We start from the raw sequence: 13,971 nt of genomic DNA on the forward strand, positions 1-13,971 counted from the left end.
AAAGCAAAAGCTGAAACATACGTGTTCAACTTTGTGACAATTTATCAAACTGTACACTTACGATTTGTGATAAATATTTTTGTATGTAGGAAACGCTTCAATAAAAAGTCTAAAAAGCAGAGGTCCATCTGATGGGAGAAATGGAACTTTAAAAGGTCTCTAGTTCTCTCAGCTCTGAGCATTGTTCTGAGGCAGAGGTAAGGCAGCAACAGTGCTGGAACCAGGTTAAATACTACGATGGCATTTGATTCCCTTGTATAAGCCATGATAAAATTAACGGAAATCTTTAGACATGGCACATCTAGGTGGATGTACACACATAAAATTAGGGTGACTGGTGAACAAAATGAATTAAAATTAAAAATCCTTTAAACAAGCTCCCATGGTGCATTTAAAAAAAAATTGTTTGGGGGAATAGATTTATGCATGAACACACTCGTATTCCAAGAATATAAAACATTATTGTCCCTTTTCCATAGAGTTCCCCTACCTAATAACTACTACTGTTACCAATTCCCAAATACATTTTGAATGATTTCCGGAATTGATCAATTACATAAAATAAGCCAGGATTGTGCGATAGATCTCTGAGGCTCAGCACAGTTTTTGTGAAGGCTTCTTCACAGCCGAATTCTCTGCATACTTTAAAAAATGTGTCATTAAAACAGTTTCATTATCTGTGAATGAGAATACTTATGTTGACTGACTCAAGCTCTCTTTACACGAGCTTATCGATCTTTATTTTAAAAGAAAATGAAAAGGAGTTCTAGCAAACACGCAGAAAAGTCTATGTAGCTGTAGGACCTACTGCCCAACACGTCTGTCTAACTTCTGAAACACAGGTTTCCTGGCCAAAAGTGCAATACCCGAAACTAGTTTTTAAAAATTTTAATATGTAAATGTATTTGGGGGAAAGTGAAAATCCTACTTATGTAATCGCTATAAAAGACGATTGAGGTAATATTCTTCCAGATTCGTTTTTTCCTCTGAGGTTCTTTTTCTCTCTTGCGTCTCTCCCAGCATAATGGATAAGAGCTTGGGCTTTCTCAATTCAAAGACTCAAGTCCAGGGCAGGTGCTGTCACATTCTACAGTAGTGTTTCTGGGCAACATTCATCTCCTCATTCAATCTCTCGAGATCCCTCCTTACAAAGGCTCTCCTTATTCATAAAATGAGGATAACAATAGTTGTCACACAGGACAGGGTTATGGAGAGGATCGAAAGAAAATATGCGAGAGCGCTCTCTTTGTGAAGACTGTGTATCCCGGACAGCTGTCCTAACTTGGGCTTCAATAATAAATACTCTCCTCCTTTCTTCTAGAAATTCTAAAAGGTCTGCTCATTTTGTGTCACCTCTAGAGCAAATATTCTGCACTGGTCAGAATGAATGAAAATAAAATAATTAGAAAGAGACAGCAAGGAGTAAAATATTTTTAAGTCAACTGCATCCAGGTGTGACACACTTAACCAAACCAGTTGAAAAGTAGATCAACTTAGGGGCGCCTGGGTGGTGCATCGTTAAGCGTCTGCCTTTGGGTCAGGGTGTGATCCCAGCATTCTGGGATTGAGCCCCACATCAGGTTCCTCTGCTGGGAGCCTGCTTCTTCCTCTCCCACTCCCCCTGCTTGTGTTCCCTCTCTCGCTGGCTGTCTCTCTCAAATAAATAAATAAACTCTTAAAAAAAAAAAAAAAACAAGAAAAGTAGATCAACTTAAAACAGACTCTTTAAAAAAGTTGAAGGAAAAATATGCGTATTTTAAAAAGAAAATCTAGAGAAACGGGTTTACTGATCTTGACTTTCTAGTCTGGAGAATCACTTTCTTTTATAAATTATAGGTAAAATGTTTTAGTGGATGCTCAGAGTCTCATGGCAAAAATCTCAGATGGCTTTGTATAGACACCATTGTGGGGCCGTCCTCCTCCCAAGTATGTAAAGAAAAGTGTAATTATCAAGCGAGAGAAAAAGAAAGAACCTCACAACTGGAGATAATTTTCATCTTTGAGAAGTAGCTTTTGGCTCAACTTCTATGGATTATTTTTTTAAACCAACATCATGTAATTTAATAAAATCAATTAAAAAAAAAGAAAAAATGCATATTGCCCACAGGACCTGGCAAACGTAAGAGACAATAAATACTAGCTCTTATATTTAAACAAAATATGCATTTTGGGATTAACCCATCCCTCATGTGTGTGTACACATTCTGCCAGGTTTTGGTATCAAATGTATGTTGGCTTTGTAAAAATGAATTAGGAAACTTCTTTCTCTGAATCGAAACTGTTTAAATGATTCATTAAAGTTTAAAATAACATCCATGAAACTCTTTGGGCCTACCAGTTTTATGCATGTGGGAACTATTCCTGGCTATCTCCTCAGTCTTATTATTAGCGCATTTTCATTTTAAACAAAACACCAAATATTCATTACTACCCTTCTAAAAACTTAGAAATACTTCAGTGCACTAGCTCAAGTGATAGATCAAATCCCCACAGAGTTCTGCAATTATCTCTTAACAGAAATATAAACAAACTAGCCAAGTACTAGCAAAACTAATGAGTATAGAAATGAACAGCTAATAAGACAAATTATCCACTGATACTCTAAACAATGTTATTAAATCAGAATTGGGATCCAAATATCTTTAGTGAATAGGGTAGGCTATTTTGAACAGTACCCCAGGTGCCTTTGTAACTCTGCCCTAGGAATCTATTACGAGACTCTAAAATAGTTATTCTAGCTATCCAGTAATAATATTCTACAATAGGAAATGAAGAGTATTTCCATCACAGCATAATTTGTGGGAATCAAAGCGTATGTGGAAAAGACACTGGCAACTATAAAGGGCTCTATGAAATGTTAGGAAATATTTTTACACTTCACTCATGACTAGAGCAGGCCATGTATTCTCAGCATGGAGGTTAACTTGCAAAACAGCATCTGGGCACGAAATGGAAATATATGCTTCTATCAGTCCCCTCACTTCCCAAAGGCTCTCTTTCTTCAATATCTTAGGTTTTTTATGGATTGTGTATTTTTTATAAACATCATGATGTAGATAAATATTATGTTATAGCCAGTGGCTTTAGTATAAAAGGGATTCAAATCTCTGGAAATTAACATAGTTTGCAAAGTACTTTCTTAATCGGATTTAAAAATTTACCACAGTGCTGTATAGAGTGATGTCCTCCAGTCTCCTCAATAAAATGATGAATAAAACTGAAATAACATGGATTTCCTAACGTGGTGGTGGAGGTGAAGCAGCCACTCTGTTAAGCACTTCATACGGCTTATCCCAGTCAATCCCCCCAGCACTGTGCTCTCTTACTGACATTGGTCAACCAGATAGGAAGAGGCAGAGCTGAAACGCTAACCCAGGCAATCTGACTCCCAACTCCACAAGATTAAGCACTAGGATAGACTATAAGAGTACCGGATCCTATAGATAAATTATGGTCATGATAAAAGTTTCATCTCAGTTATAAAGCTTGAAGATACATACATAATGAAGTTGTTTTATTTCTGTTGGCCACAGCAGAGAGGAGTGTTTCAGAAGAAGCCTAGCTTCTCTCTTGCACAGTACCATGAAACATAGAAAGGTCTAAATAAAATGGTCTTTTCTACAGAATTCCCCCAGATTATGTTTAAAATTCCACTGTAAATCCCTATGGAGTTGACTTGGCTAAATCTAATCCCAGTTTAGGTCTTTCATGACTATTGGCCGCCTTTAGTCTTTGCCCAGATTTTTCTTTTTTCAGCCAGGATAAATTACAACTTGGCCATGCATCTCAAAAAGTACAACAGACACTGAAAACAATTTTGGTTTTCTTATTAGAGTGCTCATTTTAAAAGTTTAATACATTGCTGGGTTAAGAGGGTGTGTGTGTATGGGTGTCCCCAAGTGTGAACAGAATCAGTTATGAGATTTAATTAAAAGAAAAAAAAGGTAGATATTGGGAGTATATTTTATAGTATATAGTAAATTTTAACCAGGTTTAAATGTTTAGTTACAAATCAACACCACTACCAGATTGATGTTTTAAACAGGCGGATTCTATATATAACTCAAAAAATTTAAGTGAAATCATAATTAAAGAGGGAATTCCTACTTCTACAAGATGGACTTTGACAAGAATCTTATATAAATATGTAAGAATCATAGAATAAAATGAGGCAGACATTCCTGAATATAGACAGTTAAGCTACAACAAAGCCTTTTCCAGAATGGAACAGTTACACCAACCAATCACAGGCAATGACAGAAATTAGAGTCACTCCAAAAAAAACCTGAACAACTCCAGGTCAAACTATGTTGAAACAAACTTAATATGTTATAATGTTAAAGGAGAGTGCTTCCCCACAGAATTAATCTGCCGGATTTTCAAAATCCTGAATGACGAGCTTATTGGCTTATCCTAGAGCCAAGCCAGCAAAGAGAAAACTAAGAAAACATTAAAAAAAAAAAAAGTGCTGAATGAATTTGTCTAACTGGTATTCAAAATATAAAACCTGACTTCATTACCTAATTTATCCCAAACAATTGAGTAATACAGAGTACACAGTGGTACACAACAAACTTTAACACCTTTTCTTTAATTCAGATCATTAATAACAGTAACCGTAACACTTATTGACCACTTCCTTTGTGCTAGGCTCTTGTCAAATACTTTACACAAACAATGAATGCTCGTAACTTTGGCAAGCAATTCTTTCATTTTTGGTGGAGGAAATCAAAGCTCAGAGCAATTTTAAAACTTGTCTGAGGTCACACATCTAGTAAGTGGTGGCTGCTGGTTCCCGAGCTGATACTCTTTAATGCCACGTGTCACAGACTCTTAATTGACAAGAAATATCAATTCCCAGAATTCAATATTATGCTGAGGTTGTAGGGATCTGAACGCACACAAATCAACCACTTTTTAACAAACCATTTCCCAGGTAAATCTTCAATACCCAGTTATTTCTGAATGTGCCCACATGTTGGGGCATGGAAAGGGGGAGGAGCTACCACTTCCTTGAGCTTCCCTGTAGTTACTCTCCTAAAGGTAAAAGGAAGTTTTTCCTAAATCCTGTTTTTGTTTTCCCCATACCAGGAAATAAAGTGGAATGACAGAGGTGCACAGTCATACGAAACCATAAATCATAATAAATCTTTAAATTGTCACCTAAAATATCACCTTTTAGGAGAGGAAAACTCTCCTTCCCTCAGTCCAGTCTCTACAATTCCAGGATGACTTCCCTGATCCCGCCTCACATGTGCAGTGCTCTTTCTCTCAATGTCTCATTAGGTGGGAACAGATGAAACAGGTAAGCTCACAAATGTATGACCAGTCATTACACTGTAATTCTTTCCAAAAAAAGAACTGCCCTAATACTGAGAATTTTGGCTACTGTGTCAAAAAAAAAAAAAAAAAAAAAAAAAGAAAAGAAAAAAGAAAAAAACTCTGCCTATATACTAACTTATTTAATATTAGACATATCAGATTTATGAACATTATTTGAGGACATCACTTTGTTAAATCCACACTCTAAAAAACCTGTAATAATCAGTTTTCTTTTTACTTTAGTAAACCAAAGGACATTATCTTTTCACCAATATTCTTGAAAAAGTGTTGAAGGTGACTCTGGCTTGGGAGGGGGGGGAGGCCAGTAATACTATCTGTTCATATAATGACTTATCTTTCCTTTATGTGTGTTAATAAGTAAAACAGAAAGGAGGCAAAAATTTTCAAGATCATGTAGCTAAACTGAGCTACATTAAAGAGGTACTAATTTTCTTACTCACCCAGGAGGTAACTTTAAGAGACTGAGTACTTTCTGGGAGAACAGAGATGGCCAGTTCCATCCCTGACAAAAAACTGACCAACACGAACTTCATTTAAAAAAAAAATAGTATTCTTCTGAAAAATATACAGAGTGGATAAATACAATGTAGTATACCCAGGCGATGGAATATTATTCAGCAATAAAAAGAATGAAGTACGGATACATGCTACAATATGGATCAGCCTTGAAAACATTACGTTTAAGTAAAAGAAGTCAGCCTCTCAGAAGAGACCACATACTGCATGACCCAATGTATACAAAATGTCCCCGAACAGGCAAACCCACAGAGACAAGAAGTAGATTAGTGGTTGCCAAGGTGTGGGAATTGGGGAGAATAGGGCATGACTGCTAAGGGGTACAGGTTTCTTTTTGGGATAACAAAAATGTTCCAATACTGATTATGGTGACAGATGCACAACTCTGTTTATATACTAAAATCACAGAATTGCAGTCTAAATAGTTGAATTATATGGTATGTAAATTATATCTCAATAAAGCTGGGTTTTTTTTTTTAAGGTATACACAGGTATATCAGGGCACAAAGACTATAAATTTGTAATTACATTAACAAATTAACTAGAATGTATAACATTTTCTTTTTTGCTAAAATCATAAATGCAAAGAATAATAATTCTTCCACATTTAAAACCACTCTTTTACCACTTGCATGCATTGGTGGCTGGCATTATTCACATACAGTCATTGAAGACACAAGCTGGGTGGCAGTTCCCACTTTTATCACTTATAAGCCAGTTGCTCTCCTTCTCTAAGCCTCACCTGACTCTTCTGTAAAGTAGGAATTAAAGTACCTACTTCCTAAGATTGTTTCAAGAATTAATAGGGTAATCCTTGTAAAGTGCATAGCACCGTGCATAGAACAAAATGCTCAGTAAACACTAGTAACTAAAATTTATCACTGAATGTTTCACATGGACCTCCTCTAGTCTATGTCCTACGTTATGCAACAATCTCATCCATATTCATTTTTTCTCTTTTACCTCTGAACTTTTAATTAGCCTCCCACTCCTCAAAGGGCACCCTGCTTTTGCTGCCTCAACACCTCAGAACCTTGGTGTCATTGGTCTCAGATACTACTTTGTCGTCCGTAATCCTGTGGGCTGTGGTCTTCTGGACAGTCTGCAAAGAGTTGCTGCTGTCCAGGGGATCACCAAGACTGAAGTCCTCCCTATCTTCCAGCAGGTGACAGGTGGAGATCTCAGCCTCCAACCTGACCGAATATTAAGCAGGGCCTTGTGGTCCTGGGTCTGGTGCTGCCTCTCTGCCCAGGTCTGGGACAGCTCTGACTCCAGGTGTAGCAGGACCCCACTGAGCTGCTCCATCTGCATCATGTAATGGGCCTCCACCTCCCTCAGGCTGTTCTCCAAGCCGGCCTTCAGGTTTCTCACTGAGTCCAGGCTGATCTCCAAGGATTGGGCTACACACCTCAGCTCCGTGAGGGTCATCTCAGCTGCTCCTATCTCAGTGGTCTGTGAGGTGACCACTGTGGTGCTCTCCTCAATCTGCTGGGATCAATACTTGTTCAGCTCCTCTCAGTTCTTCTGAGCCGGCTTATTCATACTGGGCCTGGATGTCTGCCATGATCTTGCCAAGGTCCAGAGCTGGCAATTTGGTTCTGTAGACCCATTACTTCTTCCTCATCGTTCTTCTTCATGCAGAGCAGCTCCCCGAGAAACTCGATCTCTGTCTCCAGCTGCAGCCGAGTGACAATGGTGTCATCAGGGACCTTGCGGAGCCCATGGATAGCACTCTCCACAGATTGGTGCATAGCCAGCTCCATCTCACACTTGACTCTGAAGTTATCAGCAGCAAGGTGGGCATTTTCAATCTGCAGAACAATGTGGGCATTGTCCATAGATTTCGCAAAGATCTGAGCCCTCAGCTCCTAGATGGTCTTGAAGTTAATGCCCACAATCTCTGATCTGGGATCCTTTCTTCTCCAGATATTCCTGGATTTTGATCTCCAGTCTCTGATTATCAGTCTTCAGGTTCCTCACCCTCTCCAGGTAGGAGGCCAGGTGGTCATTCAGGTCTTGCATGGTTTCCTTCTCACCCTGGATCCCCCTATGCCTGCCAGGCCCCCAGCCAACCTGGTGGCCAGGCCTCTGGACCCCCAGCTACCCTGCTGGCTGGTGGAATGGGACACAGAGATCCAGGAGCCTGAGCCCCCAGGCGTCTGCATAGATGCTGGCGGCTGCACTGCTCACCGGTGGGACCCAGTGGTTGGGCAATTACACAGAGCTCAGGGAACCAACAGCTGGAGGAAAAAGTGGAGTGGGTGGTAAAGTTCATGCTGTTCAGGAAGGAAGACAAGAGGCCAGGACTCAGGCTCAGGCCACTCATCTATTTTCATTTCTTTCTGGTCTTAGAATTGTGGTGATATGGCCACACTGCCCATGCACTAAGTGAGAAAGTGGACAAATAGGTCCCAGAAAAAAATATACTGTAGTCGAGAGAGTTTGGGGCAAAAGTCTTCTGATGTGATAAGGGCCTTAACTGAGCACATCCATATCCCACATCATTTTACCGACAGGATTAAGAGGAGGAAGAAAATCTGGAAGACTCAACCAATAAAGGTATTATGAATGATGTTAAATGCCTTGGAAGATATTAAGTGGAAGGGGAAAAGTAATCCCTTTCTTCAAGTAGTTAGCATTTATCTGGGAAAATCATTAACGTATATATGGAAAATTTAACCTGGCAAATGTGTGACAGTGACAATAAGTGATGTAGAAGTAACAGGGTAAACTTTGTTAATTCCTGAAGTAATGATTTTAGGATAAATTCCTGGAATTAGTAGGTTTTGTCCTAAGATCTTGAAAGAGATTAGAACTTAAATAGGCAACAGGTATGAATATGGGAGATCAAGCAGGAAGGCACTTGGCGAAATTATACAATAGGCTGGCAAAATTAATGGAGTACAAGAAAGAAAAGTGCATGGAACAGTCACACTATGAAAAGCTTCTAACCATAAGTTAAGGTGGTTAGATTGACTATATAGTTAAGAGACACCCATCAAAGGTTTTGGTACAGTCTACTGTCCCAGAACACTTCTGCTCCTTCATTCTGTCAGATAAACTGAGCCTTCCTGCAAAACGCAGTTCTAATGTAACTTCCACAGTGAAGCTTTCCCAAAGTTAGAATGTAGCGATTCTCAAACACTGCATGAGAATTACTGGGTATCTTGTTAAAAAGACGGCAAGGCACTGTTTAGCCTTTAGCCTCTAGGAATAACAGAGCAAACCAATTTATACCCTAAGGAATGTCATAAGACCACCTTCTTATACTGTGATAGGATTCTATAAAAATATTTGTTTCACTTTCCCATGCTTGTCACCAAGCTTCTCCCTGGTGAGCTAAGTCTGTTAAGCATAAATAACTATGATTTGCTAGGTTCTACTTTTAGAACCAACAACTGAAAAAACATATAATGTAATGATAGGTCAAAATTACAAAATGCATTAAACTACCAGCTGTTTTTCATTAAATTAACTTCTGGACTATATGAGCATATCGTCAAGTTTCCTTCTCTTTAGAAACTCATATCCACAGCCTTCAGATTTCTTCTTATTCTCATTCATTCCCCAGGCAACTACACCTGTTTAATAAGGTCAAACCAAGGCACCTTCAAATAAAAGTACATACTGCAACTCAATACTGATAGTATTGTTCTCCCACAGAAATGCTTCATTCTCAGCTACAAATACTCCCAGTTCTGAAGAGACATTGAGAGCAAACTTTTAAAAGCAGCTTGTCAGCACCAATAATGTTGGTGTTTCCTTTCCAACACTACCATCCCCCCATACCCATCTTTGCCCAAAGGAGTTCTTCCAAGCAATTTTGAAAAGAGTACAAATCAATACAAGGGAAAATGACCGAGGTGGTGGCAACGAGACATTAATGGTGTCAGTTTCTTTAGATGACATTTATAACCACAGACCATAACTCAAAACAGGAAATGTATTCTAATCTGATGCCTTCAAACAGTGATTTTGTAAAGAACCAACTGAACCAATACAGGATCATAAAACAGAATTATTTTTTACAAGATTTATTTATTTATTGAGAGAGAGCGAAAGAGGAAGAGAGAGGGAGCGCACGAGAGTGAAAGGAGGGGGAGAGGGAGAGAGAGAATCCTCAAGCAAACTTCCCACTAAGCACAGAGCCTGACATGGGGCTAGATCCCAAGACCCTGAGATCATGACCTGAGTCAAAATTAAGAGTTGTGGACTCTGGGAAACAAACTGAAGGCTTCAGAGGGGAGGGGAGTGGGGGATTGGGATAGGCCGGTGATGGGTATTAAGGAGGGCACATATTGCATGGAGCAGTGGGTGTTATACGCAAGTAATGAATCATGGAACATTGCATCAAAAACTGGGGATGTACTGTATGGTGACTAATGTAACAAAATAAAAATTATAAAATAAATAAATAAATAAATATAAAAAAAATAATTTCACTTAAAAAAAAATTAAGAGTTGGTTGCTAAACCAACTGAGCCACCCAGGCACCCCCAACAGAATTATTTTAAAAGACACAAATACTTTTAAATTTGAAAAGTTAAAATCCCAACAGAGTTTTATGTAACTTAAGAAGCTAATTCTAAAATTCATCCAAAACGCTATACCAATTTTTTTTTTAATGCAGGGGAAGGAATATCTTATCAGATGTCAAATCTATAAATTGATACTAATGCAATGTGATATTGGCATAATAAAAACCAGTTAAATGGAATAAAATACACTAGCAAGTTCAAAACTAAAGTGGTAATTTAGTATATAACAGAGATGTCAGTCTTAGTGTGGAAATCATAATATATTCAACAAATCATGAAGGGCCAACATCCCCATTGGTGGGAGAAGGCAGTTGTCAGATCCCTATACCTCACATTTTATAAAAATACATTCCATTACGTACTGAGGAGTTAAACACATAAACTAGAAGAAAATATAAAAAGAGTATTTAATTATATTAGGGTGAGGAAAGCTTTTCTAAGCAGAAACAAACAAACAAACAAAGGATATACTGGTTGATTTTATGACATATATAAGTGAAATGCTATAGGGCACAAGATATTATATTGTTAAAAGATGATACCAGGTAGGAAAAACATATTTGCACTGTGTGTCACAAAGAAAGCTAACCATTAACTGTACAATGAATGAGTTAGAAAACAATGCATTATCTGTAATATATAAAGAACAACTGGGCAAAAGAAAATTAATAAGTAATTCAAAGGAAATTCAAATGAACAGTAAATAAACTTAAAGAACAACCCAGCAATCTCACTACTAGTAATCAAGGAAATGCAAATTAAAAGAGTAAAATGTGATTTTCACCCAAAAGACCGACCAAAAGGAAAAAAAAAAAAGGCTTTCTGTTAGTGACAGTTTGGGAAATAGACTGTTAGTGGTAGTAGAAACAGATACAGACTTTTTGAAGAATGATTTGGTAGTATTTATGCTTTTAGTAAACTCAGTAAACTTACTTTTAGAAATGTTATAGAAATAATCATACAAGTGTACAAAGATACACGCACGTGCATAGTAACAAAATGAGAGTGCTCAGGCATGGTTCTAAAAGCTTTATATACATCAACTCATTTAATTCTCACAACAACCCTACAATATAGGGTCTGGTAATATCATCCCCATTTTGCAGATAAGGAAACCAAAGCAGAGAGTGCGTAAGTCATCTGTCCAAAGTCAGGGAGGTAATAAGCAGTGGAGCGAGGATTCAAACCCAGGTGTTCTGACTCTAGTATCTGAGCTCTTAATGAGGATGTTCATTGCAATATTGTTTATAATAGCAAAACGCTGGTAAAAACCAACTGTCCATGATCAAAGATCGGTAAAATAAATAATGATCCATCCGTTATGTAGATAAAATAAATGATGGAGAGCCAGCATACATACACACATATTTACATTAAGTAAAAACAAACAAGTCACAAAAAAGGTTTAGCATACTTTCATTTGTATCTTAAAAACAACCTCTTTATGTAGGTTTGTATGTACATATATTGCTCTCTTGTTTAGACCTTTGGCTAACAATTCACATCAAATAGGTAATAATAGTGTCTTCTGGGGAGAAATGGATTAGGCAGGAAGGGTAAAGAACCATTTTATATATTTTTATATTAGGTGTCTTCTTTTGTCATCGGCATGTTATTACTTTTAAAATCAAAAACAAATCTAATGAGGCAGCTGGGTGGCTCAGCCGGTTAAGCATCGGCCTTCAGCTCAGGTCATGATCCTGGGTTTCTGGGATGGAGTCCCACTCACATCAGGCTCCCTGCTCAGTGGGGAGTCTGCTTCTCCCTCTGCCCCTCCCCCCCACCTCATTCTCTCTCTGTCTTTTAAAAATAAATAAATAAACCTTAAAAAAAAAAAAACCCCACAAACCTAACAGGCAAACAAGGAAGTAGAACGACAGATTAGATAAAATGCTAATGATAGTAAGACCGTCACTACAGGATCCACCCCCATAGAACCAGTTAGGTTTGCTACGCTCATGGCCATAGACTGGAAAGCTCTAAACCCGCCAGTTTTTGACATTGATTATAATACAGTAATATTGGCATACTTCAATGCAAGAGTATCGTTAGTGAGAGTCAAACTGCTTGGGTTCAAATTGCAACTCCGCTACTGACTAGCTGTAGGATTAAGAAAATCACTTACCCTCTCTCTGTCTCATTTTCCTCATCGTAAAATGGGGATAATACTATTTGCCTCATGTTTAATATTCGTAAAGTCCTTATAATAATACCTGAACAAAACTAATATATATGCCAATATATACACTCATTTTGATGAAAATAACAAGAAAAAACATGTATGTGCACTCTGATGTTAAGAGCATCATTTCCCTATCCAAAGACATGAATAACCTCTCTGAGATAAATTAAGCACATCACGCATATTAAAGATAAGTGCAAAACTAGTTTTAAGGCAATGTAGACACATGCAGGAATACTGCACCATAACGTAAAATGTATTTCTCACGGTCAGGAGAGTGTCAAAGCCACTGCACTAGAGCATACCAGTGAATGGCCTAGAGCCCGGTCCTCTGTGGCCACATAGAGAACAAACCTCACTATATTGAGCCTGGACTCTTTCATCAAGAGGGCTGCGCAGTAAACATACAGTTTGCAAACCTTAACGTACAAATACCCTGTTTAAAAACAAATTCAAAATACTTTCTTTCCTAAAACTTCTTTTCTATTGTCTCTAGATTAAATCCATGTACCTATTAATATTTTTAATTGGGACCAAGCAATCCTCTTCCTCAAACTTTTTTCCTTCCCAGCCAAAGCTCATCTTGATTTAAAGGTACCTCAATGCAAATTCTCATCTTTTGTAGGTTTACTTAGAAAATTTTAATCCTGTCGTCTCAATAGACAATACAAACAGCAAACAAATTATAATGCCCTGCCCAAAGTAAGAATCAATTTTATTATCTGTCATAACTATGTTTCTAGAATAAAAGTATGATACATTGTAACTGGCCTATTAACGTTAGATATTTGGAATTAGGCTTATTTCAAATAGTATCTAAATCAATTTATCAGGCATATTTTAAGCCTAAAGGTCCTCAAAATATTTTTGCCAGTACACTGAGTCTAACACAGCATTTCTCCCACATCAATCATGTCTTACATTCCCACATAACCTATTTAAAATGAAGTAAATTATAAAGTCCCAAGAACCCCTAGCGTCTCCCCCTTGAAGTGGAGGTGGGGCAGAGGGGCAGGGAGACTAGAATTAATTTAGATCCTTTTCTCAATGTCTCTTGGATCTTCTTCTCATTCTAGAAACAGTAACTGGAACATCACTGAACATCAGTGAAAGCCAATTTAGAAATTCTTCAGTTCAATCCCCCCATTCAACAGACGATGCAATCTAGCTAGACCTGGAGAAGTTAAGTGACTTCGTCAGAATCACGTGCTTTGGACTGAGGCGATGCATGATTATGGTACTGCTAACATCTTTCCATCCACTTGAAAAACTAGCCCAGGATTATAAATACTAATTAACCACATACATTTAAACTGCAAAACTGCAAGCAACTAATACAACCACCAGTCCTGTATTACAAAAAAAAAAAAAATTTACATGTCTTGTTGGTAT

The 13,971-nt window shown here is 37.8% G+C and overlaps 1 protein-coding gene and 1 pseudogene across 6 annotated transcripts in view; both read right to left on the bottom strand.

The window, feature by feature from the left end:
• Positions 1-13,971, bottom strand: part of ELF1 (E74 like ETS transcription factor 1) — a 102,455-nt gene that overhangs the window by 30,038 nt on the left and 58,446 nt on the right. The window lies entirely within an intron of this gene.
• On the bottom strand, positions 6,304-9,907 carry LOC123801104 (keratin, type I cytoskeletal 18 pseudogene; annotated as a pseudogene).

This window comes from Ursus americanus, chromosome 10, assembly GCF_024610735.1.
Source record: "Ursus americanus isolate L20-20 chromosome 10, mUrsAme1.1.p, whole genome shotgun sequence".
NCBI lineage: Eukaryota > Metazoa > Chordata > Mammalia > Carnivora > Ursidae > Ursus > Ursus americanus.